The sequence below is a fragment of the Chiloscyllium punctatum genome, chromosome 6, assembly GCF_047496795.1.
Source record: "Chiloscyllium punctatum isolate Juve2018m chromosome 6, sChiPun1.3, whole genome shotgun sequence".
NCBI lineage: Eukaryota > Metazoa > Chordata > Chondrichthyes > Orectolobiformes > Hemiscylliidae > Chiloscyllium > Chiloscyllium punctatum.
This window is the reverse complement of record NC_092744.1, coordinates 37466224-37489987: the sequence shown is the minus strand read 5'-3', so window position 1 is coordinate 37489987 and position 23764 is coordinate 37466224. Positions and strand designations below refer to the sequence as shown.

Sequence of the window (23764 nt, the reverse complement as noted above, 5' to 3'; positions counted from 1 at the left end):
ATGGCTGCGACATTACGTGGCTGTGAAAAGTTTTCACTCTTCAGACTATCTGCTGACCATACCAGTTTTCTCCAGTACTTTTCCATTGTCATGGCACAGACAATGCTTGAGTGGTTTCACCCAAGCAGAGATAATGTTCAGAGATAAAAATAGAAATTGCTGGAGAAGCTCAGCAGGTCTGGCAGCATCTGTGGAGAGAAATCAGAGTTAACGTTTCGGGTTGAATAACCCTTCCTCAGAACCTTCAATCGACCTGAAACGTTAACTCTGATTCTGCTAGACTTGCTGGGCTTTTCCAGCAATTTTTATTTTTGTCTGATTTACAACATCTGCAATTCAGTTTTCATTATATTTAGAGATTCACTTGGAATGTCTTTCTGATCCTACATTGATATCTTTGGTGTAAGTGACCTTTTCCAGTTTCTCACGAACATGCTTGGTGAAACCATCAGAAAACAGATAGCTTTCATCATGGTTTATCGAGACAGACAAGAACAGCGTCAAATTTAAGTGAAAGGTTTGAGGTTTAAAAATAATTTCATAGAATCGCTACAAGTGGTAACAGGCCCTTCAGCCCAACAAGTTCACACCAATCCTCTGAAGAGTAACCCATCCGGACCCATTCCCCTACTGTGTTATCCTACTTTTAACCCCTGACTAATGCACCTAACCTACACATCCCTGAACACTACGGGCAATTTCCCACAGCCAATTCACCTGAGCTACACATCTTTGGATTGTAGGAGGAAACCAGAACACCCGGAGGAAACCCGCGCAGACACTGGGAGAATGTGCAAACTCCACACAGTTGCTGAGGCTGGAATTGCACTGAGCCAACACGCCGTCACCACGCAGTCCCATCCGCAATCTTGTCCTCTCCAACAGAGACTGCTGCCTCCCTCCCACATTATGACTTTAACGATAAAAAAGCTTATTGAGAGTAGATGAGAATGTGAAATTTGGAACAAACAAATCAGCCACAACCTTATGAATGGTAGAGCACACTTGAAGGATCAAATGACCTATTTCTATTCTTAATTCATACAATCACCTCAGCAGCATCCATTACTGAGCTTGTGATACCTCTGGCACTTGGTTGGCAGCTCCAGTTGAATAGGATTTCCTCCCCAGTGAGGGGAGGAAGTCCCTCAATTAGGCTCGAGTTTCAAACAGGTTTCAAACTAATAGCTCCATTAGGTTAGTTAAGTGCAATTAATCTTCAACAAACTATGCTTTCATTTATAGTCCATACTTCTCCAAATATTAGTTAATTGGATAAATTAGATTGGGAGTGGCTATTTGAGGTTAAATCCACATCTGACATGTGGGAACTTTTTAAAAAGGCCAGTTGATCAGAGTTCAGGACCAGTATGTCCCTATGAGGATGAAAGATTAGGATAGCAAGATCCAGGAATCTTGGATGACAAGAGATGTTGAAAGTTTAGTCAAAAAAAAAGCATGTACAGTTTAGGAAACTGAAATCAAGTTGTCCATCAGCAATATAAAGGGAGCAGAAAAGAATGTGTTTTATGATTCTCCTCTAACTTAAACAATAAACTTGGAGGGCTAGAACAGGTCATGAAGTGTTCTTGGTAAGGAGGATTAAGGAGAATCCCAAGGCATTTTGCGCACACATTAGGAACAAGAGTGTAACTAGGGAAAGGGTAGGTCTACTCAAGAACAAAGGAGGAATTTGGGTGTGGAGCCACTAGGAGGAAAGTGGATGAGGTCCTTGATGAGTACTTTGTATCTGTATTCACCAAGCCAAAAGACTTGGTTGATGGTAAGATTAGGGAGAGTTACAAGATGATTAGGGGTTTAGATAGGGTTGACAGTGAGAACCTTTTTCCGTGTATGGAGTCAGCTGTTACTAGGGAATACAGCTTTAAATTAAGGGGAGGTTGGTATAGGACAGATGTTAGGGGTAGATTCTTTACTCAGCGGGTTGAGAGTTCATGGAATGCCCTGCCAGTAGCAGTGGTGGACTCTCCCTCTTTATGGTCATTCAAGCGGGCATTGGATAAGCACATGGAGGTTATTGGGCTAGTGTAGGTTAGGTAGGCTTCGGTCGGCGTAACATCGAGGGCCGAAGGGCCTGTACTGCGCTGTATTTTTCTATGTTCTATGTGGATATTTTGGGGCATGCCAATATTAAGGAGGTGGTGTTGAATGTCTTGTAAAATGTAAGGTATATAAGTTCCCATGGCTTGATGGGATTTGAGGATACTGAAAAAAAGAGAGGCAAGGGAGAAGATTGTTGGGGCCTTGACAGAGATCTTCGTATTCACTTTAGATACAGGCAAGGTTCCAGAAGACTTGAGAATAGCTAATATACTGTTCCTTTGTTTAAGAAAGGCAAAAGGGATAATTCAGGAAAGTATAGGCCAATGATCCTTCCAACAGCAGTAGAAAAACTATTGGAGAAGATTTGGAGGGACAAGATTTACTCACATTTGGAAAAGAACTGATTTAGTGAGGTTGTCAACATGGCTTTATGCAAAGTAGACCTTTTCTCATTAGCTCAATTGAGTTTAAGGAAGTGACCATGATTGATGTGGATGGCGCAGTGTATGTTGTTTGTATGGACGGTAAATGAAGCGTTTGACAGGGTCCTTAATGGTAAGCTGGTCCAGACAATTAAGTGGCATGGGATCCATTGTAAGTTGGTAAGTTGTATCCAAAATTGACTTAGATAGTTTTTCAAACTGGACACCGAATGGTGACCTGATAGAAGTATATAAAATTATGAGGCGCATGGAGAGGGTGAAAAGTCTGAGTCTTTTTCCCCAGGTGATGTCAATACTGGCGGGCATAGGTTTAAGGTGAGAGAATAAAGTTTAAAGGAGATGTGCAAGGGAAGGTTTTTTTTTAAAAAACACAGAAGATGGCAGGTACCTGCAACACATTATCGGGGAAGTGGTAGAAGCAGATGTATTAACAAATTTTAAGAGGCATTTGAACAAACTCATGAACGAGCAGGGAATAAAGGACACGGGCCATGTGCTAGTAGATGGGATTAGTTTACAATGTCAGGATGGTCAACACAGACATAGTAGGCCAAAGGGCCTTTTCCTGTGCTGTACTTAGTACATTTCTATAATCTTAGCCCGGGTCATTTTCTTTGATGAGTTCCCGTCACCTTTTTTTAAAATTTGTCCATAGGATGTGACCATCAGCGGTACAGCAGGTATTTGATATCTATCTCTAATTTCCCTTGATTTGAGTGGCTTGCAAGGCAATTTCAGAGAGAGGGGTGAAGAATTATTCATATTGCTATGGCTCTGCAGTTACACATAGGTTAGTAGGAGCAAGAGTGACATTTCCTTTCCTAAGGACATTTGTGAACCACATGATTTGTTTTTTTAAAAAAAATTGTTAAGATTCATGGTCACCAATGTTAGTTTTTGGTTCTCTATCATTAGCCCAGACTTCTGGATTACCAGCCGAGTGAGAGCCATAATGTCACTGTTCAACAACATACACCCAAAATGGCCTGAAATTCCAAAATACATTGCCTTTTCTAAACCAAGTGTCTCATCAGCCATCTTCCAACTACTCAACATTGAAGTATGACTGGATAACAGCGATGAAAACCATAGTAATTTCCACCCTTACTTTCCTAAGTAGGATATATTCTACCCAAACTGCATCATACTTTTCACTTTGACATCTGTTAATCTTTGGTTCTCAAACATTTTTGGTTTCATACTTCTATTTACAAACTATGTGTGTATACCTACAGGCAGTTTCTTTTTGGTTTCCCAAGTAAATGTATGTGCAAAATATTTTACTTCGCACTAACGTGATAGGTGAGCTTTTTTACTGGAGTATAAGTGCTTGAAATTCAGAGAAACATGCCAGTGAAATACCCACCACTCCCAAGAATTATTTAATCAGGAACTCCTCTTCCCAACATCCCAGTCACTCATTCAACAGCCCCTCTTCCCAAAACCCTCTCATGGAGCAGCATTCTACAAGTCTTAGTGTCTTCGAAGCTAATGATAACCACTGATCTATTGTAACAAACACAATGTCTGAGTATCTGAATAATTTACCTGCACAGATCAAAGTGAAATGTTGCGAAAAAATGCACTGATTGGTATACCAATAATATCTTTCAATATCTACATCTTTGTTCACTATCTAGCGATAATGATTGTTTTCATAATTTACACACAGGGGAACACCCACAAATTTGAAGTTCCTAACTAGTGTGGAATACAATCTAATATCCATAGTAAACATTCGGGAATACGTACCCTGGTACTATAGAAGATAACGATATACAGAATTTTAGCACGCAGTGACATACAACTAAACACACCCCATACAAGATGGTACTGACAGTTGTTAAGGAAATAAAATTCATTATATTCAAACGAATCACATTAACCAGTAACAAAACCAGTTGAAAAGAACTTCCATTAACGTGGTATCTTTCACATCCTGTCCATGCCTCAAAAGTTCAATAGAGCTAGTAATTATTCTTGAAACAAACACAAACTAAGTTCTCAGCAAGTCTGGTAAAATCTGAAGAGAGGGAAATAGTTAACAGTTCAGATTGGTGATTCTTTCTCAGAACTTTTGAAGTACGATCAAATCAGGTCACTGACTAAGTGTTAACACTCTCCAATACAAAGTGAAAAGGAGTATATCAAGGTTAGCATTATAGTGCTGGATCAAGAGCGATTAAGAATATATTGAAATCTAAATTGCTGTTGATGATAAAGCAAAAGTTAATGGTTCAGAATTTTAAAGCAGCTGAGTAAATCATGCACAGTAAATACTAGGGCCTGTTATAAATAGATATCAAATGTTTAAAATGATAATCCAATTTTAGAATGACTTTGCATGAAGGTGGCAGTCTTAAGGACGGTAGAATTGTAGCTGAGAAATTTAATATGTGTCCATACTTACTAACAGAAGTAGAAGCAGTGAGAATGCATACAATCATTCTGGAGAATGATGGGAAATGGCTCTTAGGTAAAAGAAAAATAGACTGGAGTCCAAAATGGATAGGTTATTGTGCCGCAAAGACATGCAAGGCAGAGAAGATATAACAAGCACTCGCTCCAGATTTTCATTCCCCAAGATATGCAAGCAGTGACATGAAATTGGAAGGAGGACATTATACAGGGCAACCCCCATATCAGCAGAATCATTTTCTGTAGTTCCAGTTACCTGCATACCGAATATATTATAGGGAACGTTCCGGAACCAGGGACCGGGAGGTTGCTGGGAAGGGAAATTTCCCATTGAAGTGAATGGGTTCGCTCCTATCCGGGGTTTCGGGTTTCCATGGTAGGTCGTGGAACATATCCCCCGCGGGTATGGGGAGGCGGGGGTGGTACTACTGTATAATCTTTGAACACAATAAATCATATAACTACAAGAGGACAGCATATATGGAGTACTTCTGTGACAAAAAAACATCCACAGACATTCCATTGAAACACAGTGGATAAAAATGTACACCACACCAAAGGGGATATTAGGAGGGGATACTAAAATTAATTAAAAGATAGTTTTTATGAATGTTTTTAAAGGAAGAGAGATGAGGGGTTTCAGTAAAGAATTCTGGAACTAAAAGGTATAAACAGGTGAAAACACAAGGGTTGTAAGTGATGTAACAGTTGAATATCTGAGACTACAAGACCAGTTAGTATGATCACTGGGCAAAACCTAAAAACTATGATTTAAAATGAAGTTAATATTTCAAAATGCATATCACTGACAGCCAGTAAGGACATGTTAAAGGCCAGAATATACTTTTTGAAATGACTGACTACACAGTTGAAAGAGACACAAAAAGATATATGGACATTTTTAGAACTTGTTCAATAATGATATAAAACATCAGATTCAACAAAAGAACAACAACGATTAACGGATATTGCTTGGTGAAACAAGTTTGACTAGGCAATTTTTAAAAATAAAGATAAAACATTCAACTCAGCCACAAGATACAAGAACATAAGAACGAGGAGCAGGAGTAGGGCATCCATCCTGCTCTTCCAGCACCACTAATCCAGTATTTGGTTTTCAGCATCTGCAGTCATTGTTTTTACCTTGTTGATTTTAACCCCACTGCGAATCCTCTTGCAAGGATGCCTGCCTTGAAGAAGTTTTCCTCCTCTCTCTACAAGAATCTCAGGGAGTCCCTCTCCCACTGCAACTCCCAGGTCATTTCCTCTGCTCTGAAGCTCTTCAACCATGTTGTGAAACAAACTCGGCCGACCTGCCTATCTTCTTTTCCACCTATCCACTCCACCCTCTCCTCCTTGACCTATCACCTTCATCTCCTCCCCCACTCACCCATAGTACTCTATGCTACTCTCTTCCCACCCCCACCCTCCTCTAGCTTATCTCTCCATGCTTCAGGCTCACTGCCTTTATTCCTGATGAAGGGCTTTTGCCCGAAATGTTGATTTCGCTGCTTGTTGGATGCTGCCTGAACTGCTGTGCTCTTCCAGCACCACTAATCCAGTATTTGGTTTTCAGCATCTGCAGTCATTGGTTTTTACCTTATCCATCCTTTTGAGCCTGCTCCGCCATTCAATAAGATCATGGCTGATCTTTTCGTGGACTCAGATCCACTTCCCTGCACTCTCACCATATCTCCTTAATTGTTTTTAAAAAAAATCCACCTTAGCTTTAAAAACATTGACTGAAGTAGTGTCAACTACTTCACTGAGCAAGGAATTCCATAGATTTACAACCCTCTGAGTGAAGAAGTTCCTTCTCAATTCAGTCCAAAATCTGCTCCTTCTAATCTTGAGGCTATTCCCTCTTGTCCTAGCTTCACCTGCCAGTGCAAAAATCCTCCTTACTTCTATCTTATCTATTCCCTCGTAATTTTATGTTTCTATAAGAACCCCCTCATTCTACTAAATTCCAATGAATTTAGTAGAATCTACTCCGTCTCTCCACATAAACCAATCCCCTCAACTCCACAATTCACCTAGTGACCCTCCTCTGTACCCCCTCCAGTGCCAGTACATCCTTTTTCAAGTAAGGAGACCAAAGTTGCACCCAATACTCCAGCTGTGGCCTCACCCGCACCTTGTACAGCTGCTTTTAAACTTAGTCCCTTTAGCAATGAAGAACAAAATTCCTAATTACTTGTTGTACCAACCTTCTGTGGTTCATGCACCAGGACACCCAGATCCATCTGCATAGTAGCATGCTGCAACTTTTTACTACTCAAGTAATAATCCTTTTACTGTTACTCCGACCAAAATGTATGACTTCACATTTAATATTACAATCTGCCAGACCTTTGCCCACTCAATGTATCTATGTTCCTCTGCAAGGTTTCACAGTCCTCTACACTTTGCTATGCCACTCATCTTAGTGTCATCTGTAAATGTTGACACCCTACAGGTGGTCCCCAACTCCAAATCATCTATATAAATTGTAAATAATTGCGATCCCAACACCAATCCCTGAGGCACTCCACTAGCCACTGATCGCCAGCCAGAATAGCAGTCATTTATCCCGACTCTGCTTCCTGTTAGTCAACCATGCTGATACTTTACCCCCAATGACATGCATCCTTATCTTAAGCAGCAGCCTCTTGCATGGCACCCTGTCGAAGGTCTTTTGGAAATCTAGGTACACCACATCCACTAGGGTCCCCGTGGTCTACTTTGCTCATAATGTCTTCACAGAATTCCGAAAGATTTGTCGAGAATGACCTGCCCTTTAATTTGCACAATATCAGAATTTATTAAAGATACAAAAGCAGCAGGACTGGTAAACAAAGTGATAATGAGAGACTTGAGGAGAACAGATGGGTCAGTCTGATACTGAGAATATTTCCACTGGAATTTACAGGGCTAAAAAAAAAACCAAAAAACTTTTTTGCTGCCTCAGTTTTGAGCTCTCAAATTTACCTAAATATACTCACCCTCTAAATGCTCTCCTCGCCAAATTAATCTCTTAAAATCTACAACTTGATTATTTGTCTTAATATCAGTGCAAAACCTAGTCTGTTAACACTCCTGCAAAATGCTTTTTCATTGAATTTAACTTATTCAGTCAACTCACGAAGGTCTTCATTCAAGGGTCTTTTTTATTTATACACTATTTAAAAGTTCAAGGGCTTTTTAATGGTATCAGTAAACCTTTCGATTTGATGATAATAAAATTGCAGGGGGTTGGATAGTCCCACAGTTAGGTGACATATCACATTAAGGCTAAGTAACAGGTGGAACACGTTCATTCGAGTGAGATATTGGACAGCCACTGACAAAACAAAGCCATTGTTTATACAAACATAAAAAATAGAAAGAGGCTATTTAGCTTTTGAGTCTGCTCTGCCATTCAAAATCATGGCTACTTTGCTCGTGTTTATAACTACACATTCTCATCTATTCCACCAAATCTTTGGTTACCTTCTAAAGAAAAATCCATCTAACACTGCCCTTGAAGTATTCAGTGACCCTGCATTCAAATACAAGAGTTCCCATGTACCATGCATATTGAAGGAACATATAAATTTATGCACAACTGAAAACCAAGTATGCAATTGAAGAGTAAATAAAAATGACATTACCAGCTTGAAGATCTGAAGTTTAGCAAAAGCTCTACCAGCTAAAATTCCCCTAGATGGATCAGTTTGACAACACTCGAGTAATTGTATAAACACTCTAAAAGCATCCCCTATTCATAAAATAAATAGGACAATTATAGTTGTACAGTTCTCAGATAATCTATCTTCCACTCTATTACAGATCTGCGCTCATCTTCATAAGTGCTCAAAATTTCTTAACTAGACTCTATTCTGCTAATTGGTAACTGACCTGAAATATCAACTGATTTTCTCTCAAATGCTGACAGACTGCATAGTTGTTTCAGCATTTCCGGTTTTTGTTTACACTACATAAATTCATTGATTATTACTTCTGAAGGTCCTTTATGTAAGACTATATACTTGAAGTACTTAAATCCACCTGTAAAACAAAGTACAAATGTCCATTTCTTTAGGGCCTTCAAAATTGTTCAAGCAAAAACAACAGTATGTGCTAAATACCTTCTTCATGAAATTTCTTGTATATTCTGCTAATCAACTATTTATAATGTGAAATATAACACATATGGATAAGTTGTTGTTTGATGTGAGGATTTATTCATCTGTGCTGAACAAAACAATGACTTGTGATTACAAAAAAAAAGGGCTGTGAGACTAATATTTTAAAGTGCACAATATAAGATTTAAATATATATTTAGATAAAAGCTTTCATTAAACAGAGTTACCTTTCTTATTTAAAAATAAAACGAAACAAAACCAGCTTATTGCCATTTGTAGTTACATATGGATAACTGAGCGAATGCAGCTAATAATTCTTCTATTGCTAGAGGACTGTCCGGGAGGTTTGCATCCTCCTTTACAGAGCGGCACAATCGTGATCTAGTTGAAAAAGTAATGTAAAGTAGATAAAGGAAAATACAGTTGCACATTTGTACAAAATAAAGAAAATTCTTTATAAAAATTACTAATATACGCTAACTAAGCTAATAATTTACACATTTGTCTCTAATCTAATATAATCACCTTTACTTCCTCTCCATATTGCACCATTTCCAAACAGGAAGACCAAGACTTTACTGATGACTAAGTAGTCCCCGAGATTTGTACACCCAGAAAGGGATTGTACTTCCTTCTACTTAGCTCTGCACCATTTTCAACATTCCTATCAAGATGTAGAAGTTGGTACATTAAGAATTATTTACAAGAATCAATGTTCTGTGTCTCCCTTTTCGCCTTTTAATTTAGAAAGCCTTACTATAAGATTCCTCTACCTGTTCAGATGCTAGTCAGAATCATTTCTAAATATGGTAGACATCCCACACAATGACTGGACTTAACTTTTTTTTTGGTATTTATTCTTACACATCAACAATCTTCTCTCAGTGCTCAGTTTGGGTTCAACGAGGAATAATCAGCTTGGGACCTTATTACAGCTTTGCTGCAAATATAGGAAACAGAGAGCTGAATTCCAGAGGTGAGAGGAGAGAGAATTTTGCTCGATGACTTTGATCTCCCTATTCATCAAAGATACCTTCATATTTAAGATCCAAGACAAAACAAAAATCTTAGCTCTCATCTTTGATATGAACGTACATTTGACAAAGTGAGATAGAAGTCCTTTCGCAAAATGAAGTCATTGGGAATCAGGGAAAAACACTCCAGTAGCTGAAATCATACCTAGCAGGACAATGACTGAGATTATTGGAGGTCAATCATGTTAGCCCCAGGACATCACTGCAGGGTTTTCTAAAAGTAGATTCCAAAGGAACAGAAGAAAGCCATTTAAGGTGAGCCTTTTCAACATTCAGTTAGATAATTCTTCATCATCTACTTCAATATCGCTTTCCAACACCAACTCCGTATTCCTTAACTTCATTCGTTTGAAGAAATCTATCAACTTCTTTCTGAAAATGCTCAAAGACTGAGCTTTCACAGCCCTCTAGGGTACGTCATTCCAATGAGCCATCACACTCTAAATGAAGTGATTCATCCTCATCTTAGTCTTAATGTCCTACTCCTATCTCTTATTCTGAGATGATGTTCCCTGGTTCTAGTTTCAGTCATTAGGGAAACGATCTAGCTACATCCATCCTGTAGGAATTACGTACGTTTCAAGATATCGCCTGTAACTCTTCAAAGTGCTGGAGAATACAGGTCCATTTTCCTCAATCTTTGCTGAAAACAACCCCACCATGTCAGGGATTAGTCTTGTGAACTTCTGTTGCACTCCCTTATGGAATTGCATTGTTCTTTAGATAAAGAGACCAAAATAAAGAGATAAAGAGTTTGTTAACCATATCCCCCTTGCATAAATTCATGTTAACTCTACCAAAGTTAATAGTGCTTTTCTAGATGTCCGGTTATCTATAACAGATTCTAACATCTTCCCTAATATCAAACTAAAAGTCTGTATGATTTGGAGATGCCGGTGTTGGACTGGGGTGGACAAAGTTAAAAATCACACAACACCAGGTTATAGTCCAACAGGTTTAATTGGAAGCACACTAGCTTTCGGAGCGACGCTCCTTCATCAGGTGATAGTGGAGGGCTCGAAAAGTCTGTAGTTCTTCACTCTGTCCTCCCTTCCCTTCCCTTCTTAAATGGTGGAGTTATATTTGCTACTTTGCAATCTGTATGAACCTTTCCAGAATTTTGCAAGTTAATCACCAATGCACCTCCATAGCCATCGTCTTCAACACATACGATCCAGTAGATTTATCAAAATTCAATCTGGTAAAGTTTTCAAGCACTACTTCTTTACTAATATCTTTTAGGTCCTCAGTTTCACAAATACTGTGGCCACTTAGTACTTCTGGGAACTTTTCTGTATCTTGTTCTATGAAGCCAGGTGAAAAGTAATTACGTTGTTTAAATGTTCCTTATCTCCACTTTAAATTATGCTGTCCCCACCTGTAGTAGACTCACATTTGACCCTTTACTTTTCCACATATTTAAAGAAACTTTTAGATTCTACAGTTGTATTTCTCATTAGCCTGCATTCATATCCTCGTTTTCCCTTTGCTGGGTTCTAAATTGCTCTCAATCTTCAGGTTTACCACTTCTTCCTGCCATTACAAGGCAACTTTTATTGTCTTCCATTAGCTACAATGACTCATCTTTTCCTTTAGGTGTTTGCATCTTCAAGGAACATGCTTTTTAACTTACACATCGTCTGTAATGAATGTAAAACTGTCATAGCCCATCAAACCAAATGGCTGGGCTCTCATTAGAGAGGTTTAACCCGAAGGTCACCATGCCTCAGGTAAGGGGAAAGGTTGAAAAGTAGATCACTTCATGTTAACCTATGTTGGTGCAAGGATTGAACATCACTTATCAAACCAGCCATTCAGGCAACTGAGCTAACCAACCTTGTAGACCATGCAGTATTTCTTTAAATACTAACCATAGTCTCTCATTGTCAAATTTTGATGCATGATCCAAATCCACTACAGTGGAACTGCCCCTCATACTTTCATAACATCCTTTGTTCATTTTTAAGACACTAATTTCAAAATGAATGATACTGCATTTAAACAATGCAAATTTCTATCGTATTAAAATCACTATTTCCCAAAGGTTCCCTTTTCAGCAAGGTTGTTAGTGAGCCCTTTCTCAACACACGATCTTTAACCTAAAACAGCCCTAGCCGATTTTTCAACCTATTTCAGAATCTTAGTGCATAAATACTCCAGGATTTCATTCATAAGAGTCTAATTACTGATTTGGCTTAACCAGTCTATGTAAATTTACACTGTCCATTGTTGTTACCCAATTTGTATGCACTTTCAATTTCCTGATTTATATCCTGCTCTATATCCTGCTCTAGACTACCATTATAATGTGGTGGCTGAAAACAATGTTTAGTGTCCTTTGCTATTTTTAAGCTCCATTCTAACTGATTTTACATTTAAATTCTTAGGTTGGTGCTCCTCTCAATGTTATTGATCTTGAGCCTTATTAAGAACACTATCTCACCTTAGTTTTTGCCTATTCCCCCCAAAATGCCAAATATTCTGGGATATTCAATTCCCAATATTGGTCACCTTGTAGCCACACCTCTAATGATAACTATACCATACCTATTCATTCCAATTTCTGCTTTCAAATAATCAATCTAGAGTACCTTTAATTCTGTCATTTTAACATTATTCCCCATTCTGATGCAAAATTCTATTTGTTGGTCCTTGAGGTATTGAGACTGGCTCTAATGCAACGAGGGGTACGTCGGCTTCCAAGACATCAATTGTGTTAGGTGATTCTCTAGTCTGAGATACAGACAAATGTTTCTGTGGCCAGCAGCAAAAAATCAGAATGGTGTGTTGCTTCCCTGGTGCCAGGATCAAGGATGTCTCAGAGAGGGTGCAGAGTGTTCTCAAGGGGGAGAAGGGCCAGCAGGAGGTCATTGTACACATTGAAACCAATGACATAGGAAGGGAAAAGATTGAGATTCTGAAGGGAGATTACAGAGAGTTAGGCAGGAATTTAAAAAGGAGGTCCTCAAGAGTAGTAATATCTGGGTTACTCCTGGTGCTACGAGCTAGTGAGGGCAGGAATAGGACGATAGAGCAGATGAATGCATGGCTGAGGAGCTGTTGTATAGGAGAAGGAGTCACATTTTTGGATCATTGGAATCTCTGTTGGGGTAGAAGTGACCTGTACAAGGAGGACGGATTACACCTAAATTGGAAGGGGACTAATATACTGGCAGGGAGATTTGCTAGAACTGCTCGGGAGGTTTTAAACTAGTAAGGTGGGGGGTTGGGACCCAGGGAGATAGTGAGGAAAGAGATCAATCTGAGACTGGTACAGTTGAGAACAGAAGTGAGTCAAACAGTCAGGGCAGGCAGAGACAAGGTAGGACTAATTAATTAAACTGCATTTATTTCAATGCAAGGGGCTCGACAGGGAAAGCAGATGAACTCAGGGCATGGTTAGGAACATGGGACTAGGATATCATAGCAATTACAGAAACATGGCTCAGGGACAGGCAGGACTGGCAACTTAATGTTCCAGGATTCAAATGCTACAGGAAGGATAGAAAGGGAGGCGAGAGAGGAGGGGTAACAGTGTTTTTGATAAGAGCTAGCATTACAGCTGTACTGAGGGAGGATATTCCTAGAATACATCCAGGGAAGTTATTTGGGTGGAACTAGGAAATAAAAAAAAAAGAGATGATCAACTTACTGGGATTGTATTACAGACCCAGTAATAGTCAGAGGGAAATTGAGAAACAAACTTGTAAGGAGATCTTCATTATCTCTAAGAATAATAGGGTGATTATGGTAGGGAATTTTAACTTTCCAAACATAGACGGGGACTACCATAGTGTTAGGGGTTTAGATGGAGAGGAATTTGTCAAGTGCGTACAGAGACAATTTTCTGATTCAGTATGTGGATGTACCTACAAGAGAAGGTGCAAAACTTGACCTACTCTTAGGAAATAAGGCAGGGCAGGTGACTGAGAGGTCAGTGGGAGAGCACTTTGGGGCCAGCGATCATAATTCTATTAGATTTAAAATAGTGATGGAAAAGGATAGACCAGATCTAAAAGTTGAAGTTCTAAATTGGAGAAAGGCCAATTTTGACGGTATTAGGCAAGAACTTTCAAAAGCTGACTGGGGGCAGACGTTTGCAGGTAAAAGGACGGCTAGAAAGCGGGAAGTCTTCAGAAATGAGATAATGAGAATCCAGAGAAAGTATATTCCTGTCAACGTGAAAGAAAAGGCTGGTAGGTATACGGAATACGGGATGACTAAAGAAATTGAGGGTTAAGAAAAAGAAGGAAGCATATGTAAGGTATAGACAGGCTAGATCGAGTGAATCCTTAGAAGCGTATAAAGGCTGTAGGAGTATACTTAAGAGGGAAATCAGGAGGGCAAAAAGGGTACAGGAGATAACTTTGGCAAATAGAAAAGAAGAATCCAAAGGGATTTTACAAATATATTAAGGGCAAAGGGGTAACTGGGGAGAGAATAGGGCCCCTCAAAGGTCAACAAGGCGGCCTTTATGTGGAGCCGCAGAAAATGGGGGGAGATACTAGATGGGTATTTTGCATCAGTATTTACTGTGGAAGATGATATAGAAGAACGTAGGGAAGTAGATGGTAACACCTTGAAAAATGTCCATATTACACAGAGGAGGAAATGCTGGATGTCTTGAAACGCATAAAGGTGGATAAATCCCCAGGACCTGATCAGGTGTACCCTAGAACTCAGTGGGAAGCTAGGGAATTGATTGCTGGGTCGCTTGTTCAGATATTTGTATCAATAGTCACAGGTGAGGTATCAGAAGACAAGCCAGGGAACTATAGACCAGTGAGCCTGACATCAGTGGTGGGCAAGTTGCTGGAGGGATTCCAGAGGGACAGGATGGACATGTATTTGGAAAGGCAAGGACTGATTAGGGCTAGTCAACATGGATTTGTGCGTGGGAAATGATGTCTCACAAACTTGATGGGGTTGTTTGAAGTAGTAACAAAGGATTGATGAGGGTAGAGTGGTAGATGTGATCTATACGGACTTCAGTAAGGCGTTCCACAAGGTTCCCCATGGGAGACTGGTTAGTAAAGTTAGATCTCACGGAATACAGGGAGAACTAGCCATTTGGATACAGAACTGGCTCAAAAGGTAGAAGACAGAGGGTGGTGGTGGAGGATGGTTTTTCAGACTGGAGGCCTGTGACCAGTGGAATGCCACAAGGATCGGTGCTGGGTCCTCTACTTTTTGTCATTTTCATAAATGATTTGGATGCAAGCATATGAGGTACAGTTAGTAAGTTTGCAGATGACACCAAAATTGGAGGTGTAGTGGACAGCGAAGAAGGTTACCTCAGATTATAACAGGATCTTGATCAGATGGGCCAATGGGCTGAGAAGTGGCAGATGGAGTTTAATTCAAATAAATGTGAGGTGCTGCATTTTGGGACAGCAAATCTTAGCGGGACTTATATACTTGATGGTAAGGTCTTAGGGAGTGTTGCTGAACAAAGACCTTGGAGTGCAGGTTCATAGCTCCTTGAAAGTGGAGTCGCAGGTGGATAGGATAGTGAAGGCAGTGTTTGGTATACTTTCTTTTATTGGTCAGAGTATTGAGCACAGGAGTTGGGAGGTCATGTTGCGGCTGTACAGGACAGTGGTTAGGCCACTGTTGGAATATTACGTGCAATTCTGGTCTCCTTCCTATCTGAATTATGTCGTGAAACTTGAAAGGGTTCAGAAAAAAATTACAAGAATGTTGCCAGGGTTGGAAGATTTGAGCTATAGGGAGAGGTTGAACAGGCTGGGGCTATTTTCCCTGGAGCGCCGAAGGCTGAGGGGTGACCTTAGAGGTTTACAAAATTATGAGAGACAGATAGGGTAAATAGATAAAGTCTTTTCCCTGGGGTTGGGGAGTCCAGAACAGAGGGCATAGGTTTAGGGTGAGAGGGGAAAGGTATGAGAGAGACCTAAGGGGCAACTTTTTCACACAGAGGGTAAGTGCATGGAATGAGCTGCCAGAGGAAATGATGGAGGCTAGTACAATTGCAGCATTTAAAAGGCATTTGGATGGGTATATGAATAGGAAGAATTTGGAGGGATATGGGCCGGGTGTTGGCAGGTGGGATTAGATTGGGTTGGGATACCTGGTTGGACCGAAGGGTCTGTTTCCATGCTGTACATCTCTATGACACTGTCATTTCTTTGCTTACTTTTTACATTACTGCTTTTCTGGATTATTTTGTCAGTTTTGCTTTCATCCAACCTGAGCTCTTTCTTCATAACCACTCCTGAACATAACTGGCAAATCCCACTGTCAGAATGGTAGTCTGGTCATGCCAACATACAACTCGTTCACCTTTGTGATGTAAAATCATTGTGGAAGCTGCATTTCCAAAGCTGAAGCACATTGCTTGTTAGTTACTTTTGCAAAGAGGTTTCTTTTAAAATAAGGCAAGGATAGAGAGTTCTTCCAGGACAATTACTATATTCAGCATTTGCGATAAAGTAGGTGACTGCAGACTCCTGTGGTATTAGTAGGGAGATGTTTATATTGCAGGTTTACGACAGGTGGGGTAAATATACAAGGCTATAAAGCTTTGTTTGCAGTTCACAAATCTAAGGTCAAACAAGTTTTTTACCATTTAATTTAGAAGACACCAAGATTGAGTTTAGAAGCAAGTTTAATTTCACGACTAGTAGGAGGTTAGGGACTAAGTCACATCAGCAGAAAGTTTTAGTTCATAAAACATCCAAATTAGTAGAGTCCAGTTAGAAATCTGCAGGTAATTATAATCATGAAAGCATTCAGATTTATCAGTTTCATGCTGACTGACTTGGAACAAGCTCATTAAATAGTTTCTTTGCTGTGAACAATGGAAACTAAGGAGTCGGTGAAGTAGAACCTCAAGGATGGAGATAGAGTCAAGTCCAGAGAAACGATATGCCTAACAGATGGTGTATGCAAACAGGTTGGCACTTTGCTGTGTGTTTTGAGACATTTCTAAGCAATTTCTATATTTAGATAGTTTGCTTTGTTGTTTTATTTTTGTCTAATAAACTCCTGTTCATTTTTAAATACAATCTGCGGCCTCAAGTGATTAAGCCTCTGGTGACTAATCACCCTGTTAACAAAATACACAAAAAACGCAGATTTATCAAGCAAGGTCTCATTCAGAGATCTGACTTGTCCAGAAGCACCATCAGCTGGGATCATAGCATTTTGTACAACTCCTACCTACCTCAGAACTGATCCCAACGTCTAAACAACCCTTAGTTGTACACCAGTACTCCAGCCACATGTGAAAATCACTCACTCATTCGCTTTTTCCTATGCTCAGCAGCATGCCAACTGAGACTAATCTGAGATTACTACATTTCCATTCTCCTTCCTAACTCTCTGAAATTTGCTTTCAGGATCTCACTTCTCCTTGCCACCCGAAGTTACTGCTGTCAGTGTGAACCATGCACCTGCTTGTTCAATCTCAAAATGTCCCTGCAGAATGTCTTCCAGACACTCATGATATCCTTGACCCCTAAACCAAAGAGGCAACCTATCAGCTTGAAGTCACATCTGTGACCGTAGAAATGCCAAACTATTCCCCTAATTAATGAATCCCATAATCATTACTGCACTTTTATTTTTCTTCCTTCACCCTGTATAGCTGAATTATCCAATGTATCACCAAGCTTAATATTAGGATGTATTGGCTCAGACTTACCAATTTCCAGATAGTTATTTCTATAGTATAGATTGGAGTTTTACATTGGGACACTGCAGAATCCCTGATATAGCAGAATCTAAGGGAATAGCCTGGTAAATGAAGAAAGAAAATGGGCAATTCCCCTACTCCTGGAATCCTCCAATTAAATAGAGAATTCAGAGAGTTCCCTTGTAGTTATGCTAACAGTTACACACAAAAAACTAGGTTTTTCATTGTCCTAAGTTAACCCCAGGGCAACCATTAAACTAATCACTCCGCATACCATTAGTACCCCAAGTATATCTCTCCCAGACCTCTTCCAGAACCTTAGCTGACACACCTTGGGCAGCACGGTGGCACAGTGGTCAGCACTGCTGCCTCACAGCGCCAGGGACCCGGATTCAATTCCCGACTCAGGCGACTGACTGTGTGGAGTTTGCACGTTCTCCCAGTGTCTGCGTGGGTTTCCTCCGGGTGTTCAGATTTCCTCCCACAGTCCAAAGATGTGCAGGTCAAGTGAATTGGCCATGCTAAATTGCCCGAAGTGTTAGGTAAAGGGGTAAATGTAGGGGAATGGGTGGGTTGCGCTTCGGCGGGTCGGTGTGGACTTGTTGGGCTGAAGGGCCTGTTTCCACACTAAGTAATCTAAGCTAATCTAACCTAACCTAACCTAATGGCTGACACCAACCATACCATTGGATACACCCCTCTTCCCCGAGACCTGTTACTCTGTCTCTGCCCTTGAGACCTTGTATCCCCCACCCCTGTTCTTGAGACCCAGGGTGGCACGGTCGCTCAGTGGTTAGTACTGCTGCCTCACAGCGCCAGGGACCCAGGTTCAATTCCAGCCTTGGGTGACTGTGTGGAGATTGCACAGTGTCGGCATGGGCTTCCTCTGGGTGCTCCGGTTTCCTCCCACAGTCCAAAGGTGGGCAGGTCAGGTGAATTGGCCATGCTAAATTTCCATAGTGTTAGGTGCATTAGTCAAAGGGAAATGGGTCTGAGTAGGTTACTCTTCGGAGGGTCAGTGTGGACTTGTTGGGCCGAAGGACCTGTTTCCACACTGTGGACAATCTAATCTAAATTCCACACCCAGATGTTCGACCAAAAAAAGGAAAAACCTCATCCCCAGGGAAACTGACACTAACCTCTTTCCTTTGGGACCACATTTCCACCCTATGCTGGAACAGCCACATCTGTCCACCCCCTGCTGTTGGAACCCAACATACCTTTCTCAAGAGATCCAAAACACCCCAGAACCCAATAAACCACCCTTCTCAAAAGGGCACTGGATCAAAGACCCCTCTCTCCTCTCCCCCAGGATCTCTACTAGACCCAGCATCACCAACTACCCTAAATACTCAGTCACTTAACAGGCACCATTTCCACCTTAAGCCTCGTCACCCTACCCAACTGGGATCTTATCCTCACAGTTACCTTATTCACTCATCCTTTCACAGGAACCATCAATGTGGTTGGACATTTAAATCACAGGATACAGCAAAGTGTGCTGTAAAAAAGGGAGTGCAGTTTATCTTGCTACAACTGTCCTGTAGCACAAGGATACAGTTGCATTTATAGGACAAAGGGAGGAAAGGTGCCAAGTGTTGGGATAAACCCTGAAGAAATTTCTTAAAGCAAAGCATATCACAGAATCACAGAAGTGTTAAGGTGCAGAGGGAAGCTATTCAGTCCACTGTGTCTGCACCAGCTCCTCAAAATGAACATCACTACTTGTCGTTAATTTCCTACTTTTTTTCTGAACATGCTTTATCTCTATACAAATAATCATCCTTTCAAATGCTCAACTGAACCTACCGCCACCATTCAGGCGATGCATTCCATATCCCAATATCTGCTGTGAGAGCTTTTTTTTTCTTAAATCACCCTTGCGTATTTTTGCAAATCACCTTAAATCTATTCTGTCTCGCTCTTGTTTCTTTTAGAAGCAGGAACAGTTTCTTCTGATCTACTCTCTCCAACTACTGATGATTTTGAAAACCTCAATCAGATCACCTATTAATCTTCTCTCCAGGAAGAACTCTTAGGAATGGGCACCAGACCTGAAACATTAAATTGATTTCTTTCCACAGATACTGCCGGACCTGCTGAGCTTTTCCAGCAATTTGTTTTTATAGCCTAAATATCATATCTTGTGTGTGAAGGAGCAAATGGATATTTGCAAACCTTTGCCAATGGCATCAAAATTTGATACGGCAGTTATCAAAAGATGCATGGCTTTGAAAACAGACAGTAAATACAAAAAAAGTCAATCATGCTCAAGTTTTATAATTTGCTAGTTAGGCCTCAACAGGTATATTGTATACAATTCAGAACAGCATACTTCAGAAAGGATGCCTATATCTTGGAAAGGGTATTTTGGCATTTGACTAAAAAGACATGAAGGATAAGAAACTTCAGTTATGGCAGGAGATTAGGGAAATTGGATTGTAATTCATTGAGCAGAAAAGTTTTAAGTGGAGACTTAATAGAGATTAAGGGGTTTGGAAGAAAGCAGCAACAGTTTCCTCTGGTACGAGAGTTGTTAACCAGATGTAATAGATTCAAAACAGGTGACAAAGGAAGAAATAAGGAAAAATGTTTGAGATGCAGAATAAATCTGATAACAGATCATAGAAGATTCCACTGGAGTGTTCAAAAAACACAATGAGACTTGTATTTAATTCATTCTAGTTAATTTTAATGAATTAATTAGGGATAAAGATAATCTGTCATACTAAACTGAACATTCCTTTAAAGAGTTAATAGTGGCAGGAGAGGATGAATTTTTTGGCTGTATGATTCTTTGATTTCACGTTAGTTGCAATTCGCCTCTGTCACAAAGTTATGAAAATGGGGCTTTATCTAATATACAGAAAAAGTACAAGAGCATATAAGGAGGGACATCAGATCAGAAACAGGCCATTTCATCTTTGAGCCTTTTCTGGCATGTCACAGATCTGGCTGACCTGTGATCCAACTCCATACATTTGCCTTTCCCTCACTTCCTTAAATACATTTGGTTAACAGATTATTCTCAGATCTACAATAAAGACTTGACCTAGCACCAACTGCCACTTGTAAAAGACATTTCTGAATTTCAACAACCCTTTGAAATTAGAACGGTTTCTTAACTTCATCCCCCACGAGGCCCTGGTCAGACAATTGAGATTATGCAGATGGATATTTGATTTTTGGAAATTTGCTCTGGAGTAAAGAAAAACAAAAAGCAAATGTCGTGAACTCTATCATTGGGCAGTTAACAAGAGCAGACTTTTAAGAAGCTAATACAAAGCAGTAGTTGGCCATTCAGCCCGTCAAACCACCTCCATATTCAAACAGATAATGGCTCCCACTACACAATTCTTCCCATATACTTTGATGTCATTAGCATCCAGAACTCTATTGATTTCTATCTTGAACATACCCAATGACTGAACTTCCACAGTTCACAGATGAAGAATTCTGAAGATACACCATTTAAGAAAAGAAATTCCTTCTCAGTTGTAAACATATTTGTCTTTCTTTCTTAAATAAAATTGGAGGGCAAACAAGCAAACATCAAAATGCATAGTAAAAGCTTCTTGGAATAAATAAAAAGGAAGACAGAGGCCCCAAGTGAACATAGGGAATGCAGCAAGGGAGCTAGGAACTGGCAGAGAAGTTTAATACATTATATCAATCTTCACAGTAGAAGACACTCGGAGCATTTCAAAAATATTAATTCAAGTGGGAAAGGGGGGGGGCGGTTGGGGACAGGGCAGAAAAGTGGAAATAACTACAATAGCTACCAATCAAGAAGTGTTGCTAGGGAAATTAATAAAGCTAAGGATGCAATAGAGATTTGCAATTTAGAAATACTTAATATCAGAAGACAGAGTCAATACAGATTCATGAAGGCAAAATCATACCTGACAAATTTATCCAAATTTTTTACGACGACAACAAGCAGGATAGACAAAAGGAAACCAAATGTAATGTATTCGGATTTCCAAAAAGCGTTCAATAACGTACCAAACAAAAGGCAACTTAATGAGATGAGTCCACGTTTAGGGTAGCATACTAGCATGGATAGATAACTAGCTAAACAAGACAAGACAGAGCTGGGATAAAAGGGGGTATTTTCATGATGGTAACCTGTAACTGGTAAAGTGCCACAGTGATCAGGACTGGAGCCACAATATTTGCAGTAGAGATTAATTACTTGAATGAAGAAAATAAAGAAACTATTGCCAAGTTCACAAATGACACAAACATAGATGTGAAGAATCACAATGAATCACAGGATCCCCACAGTGGGGAAACAGGCCATTTGGCCCAACAAGTCTACACTGACCCTTTGAAGAGTATTCCACCCAGACCCATTCCCCTACCCTATTATTCTATATTTCTCCTGACTAATGCATCTAACCTACACATCCCTGGACACGAAGGGCAATTTAGCATGGCCAATTCACCTAAACTGCACATCTTTGGACTGTGGCAGGAAACCAGAGCACCCAGAGGAAATCCACACAGGGAGAATGTGCAAATTCCACACACATAGCTGCCAGAGGCTGGAATTGAACCTGGGTCCTGGTGCTGAGAGGCAGTAGTGCTAACCACTGAGCCACCATGTCAAAATTAAAAGTCTGGAAGATATATAGATACATAGGCGAGTGGGCTAAACCTTAGCAGATGGAATAGACCGAATGGCCCCATGCCGTATGATCACTGGGTCAGTAAATACCATGCAACCATCAAATCCAAGGTCCCCACTTAGGTTGAACTTTAGCACAAAGAGCAGAATTTTATGAATATGGATTCAACAGGAGGTTGTTTTTATTCCCTATTCAACCAAGTGAACATCAAATGAAAATTCCTCAATGCACACTTCAGCCAATTTCATGTGATTTTCTTTGGCCTTAGGATGTGGATGTTGTTGGCGAGGTCACAATTTATCACCAAAACTTAATGCCTCGAAAAGGCAGTGATCAGCTGCCTTCTTTAACCACCACTGCTCCTGCAGGATAGTTGTACATACAGTTTAAAAAAAGAGTTCCAGGATTCTGACCAAGCGACAGTGAAGGAATGGCGAGATAGTTCCAAGTCAGGTGGTATTTGGCTTGGAGGAGAACTTGTTTCCATCCATCTGCTACCCTCTGCATCAGTAAAGACAAGCATGCCCTGGCTAGTGATGGTATTTCAGTTAAGGGAGTTTTGTCTTTTATTGTATGGACTCTATTGATCTATTGTTGGAGCTACCCTGATCCAGGCAAGTGGAGAATATTCCATCACACGCTTGACACCTAGCTTGTTAATTGCGAGCTGGATGTCAAGGGTAGATTAGATTCTCTCATTGGAAAATTGTTGCCTGGCACTAACATTGTCACTTTGCAGCCCAAGATCTGTTGTCCAAGGGTTAACTGTGTAGATTTTGCGCAATCTTTTCTGCACGTTTTAGGTTTTTGCTAAAATGCGCAGTAAAGGAAAGATGTGTCAACTTGAAACCTGTTGTTTGAAACTTGTGAATATGGAGCACGATTTGTTTGCAACTGATACATTGAAATGAAAAAGCAAAATTTCACTTGAGCAGCAATCTGGTATTTTTTGTATGTTAAAAAACGTTCTATGAGAAAAGCATACCATATTTTTGCTGTAAATAAAATTATGCTGTTTAATATGCTACCTATCATGTAAATATTACATCATAATATCCTTTTAGATGCACACATCCTAAAACCTATGAACTACTAATCAAGGTCTGCTTCAGTTCTGTATTTGAGAGTCAAGTAGGATGATGCGGACTCAGTATATTGAAACATGAATCAGACAATCAACTTATCATGGTACGGTAAACATTTTGATTTTAAAGATGCTTGTGCTCTTATTCTTGATAATTGTTACATACATAAAAAGAATAGACCAGTCTGTTATCTAACAAAGATTCTCAATTTTTCCACTGTGCTGGCATATTTATAATTTCTTTTTAAAATGCCTAACCAATAAATATTCACATTTCATTTCACTTTCCATTTTGATGGTGGCTCACCACTACTTCCTGTATTTTATTT

General features: G+C 40.0%; 1 protein-coding gene across 3 annotated transcripts in view; it reads right to left on the bottom strand.

Annotated features, from left to right (window-relative positions):
* Positions 1-23764, bottom strand: part of atp11b (ATPase phospholipid transporting 11B) — a 174629-nt gene that overhangs the window by 36776 nt on the left and 114089 nt on the right. The window lies entirely within an intron of this gene.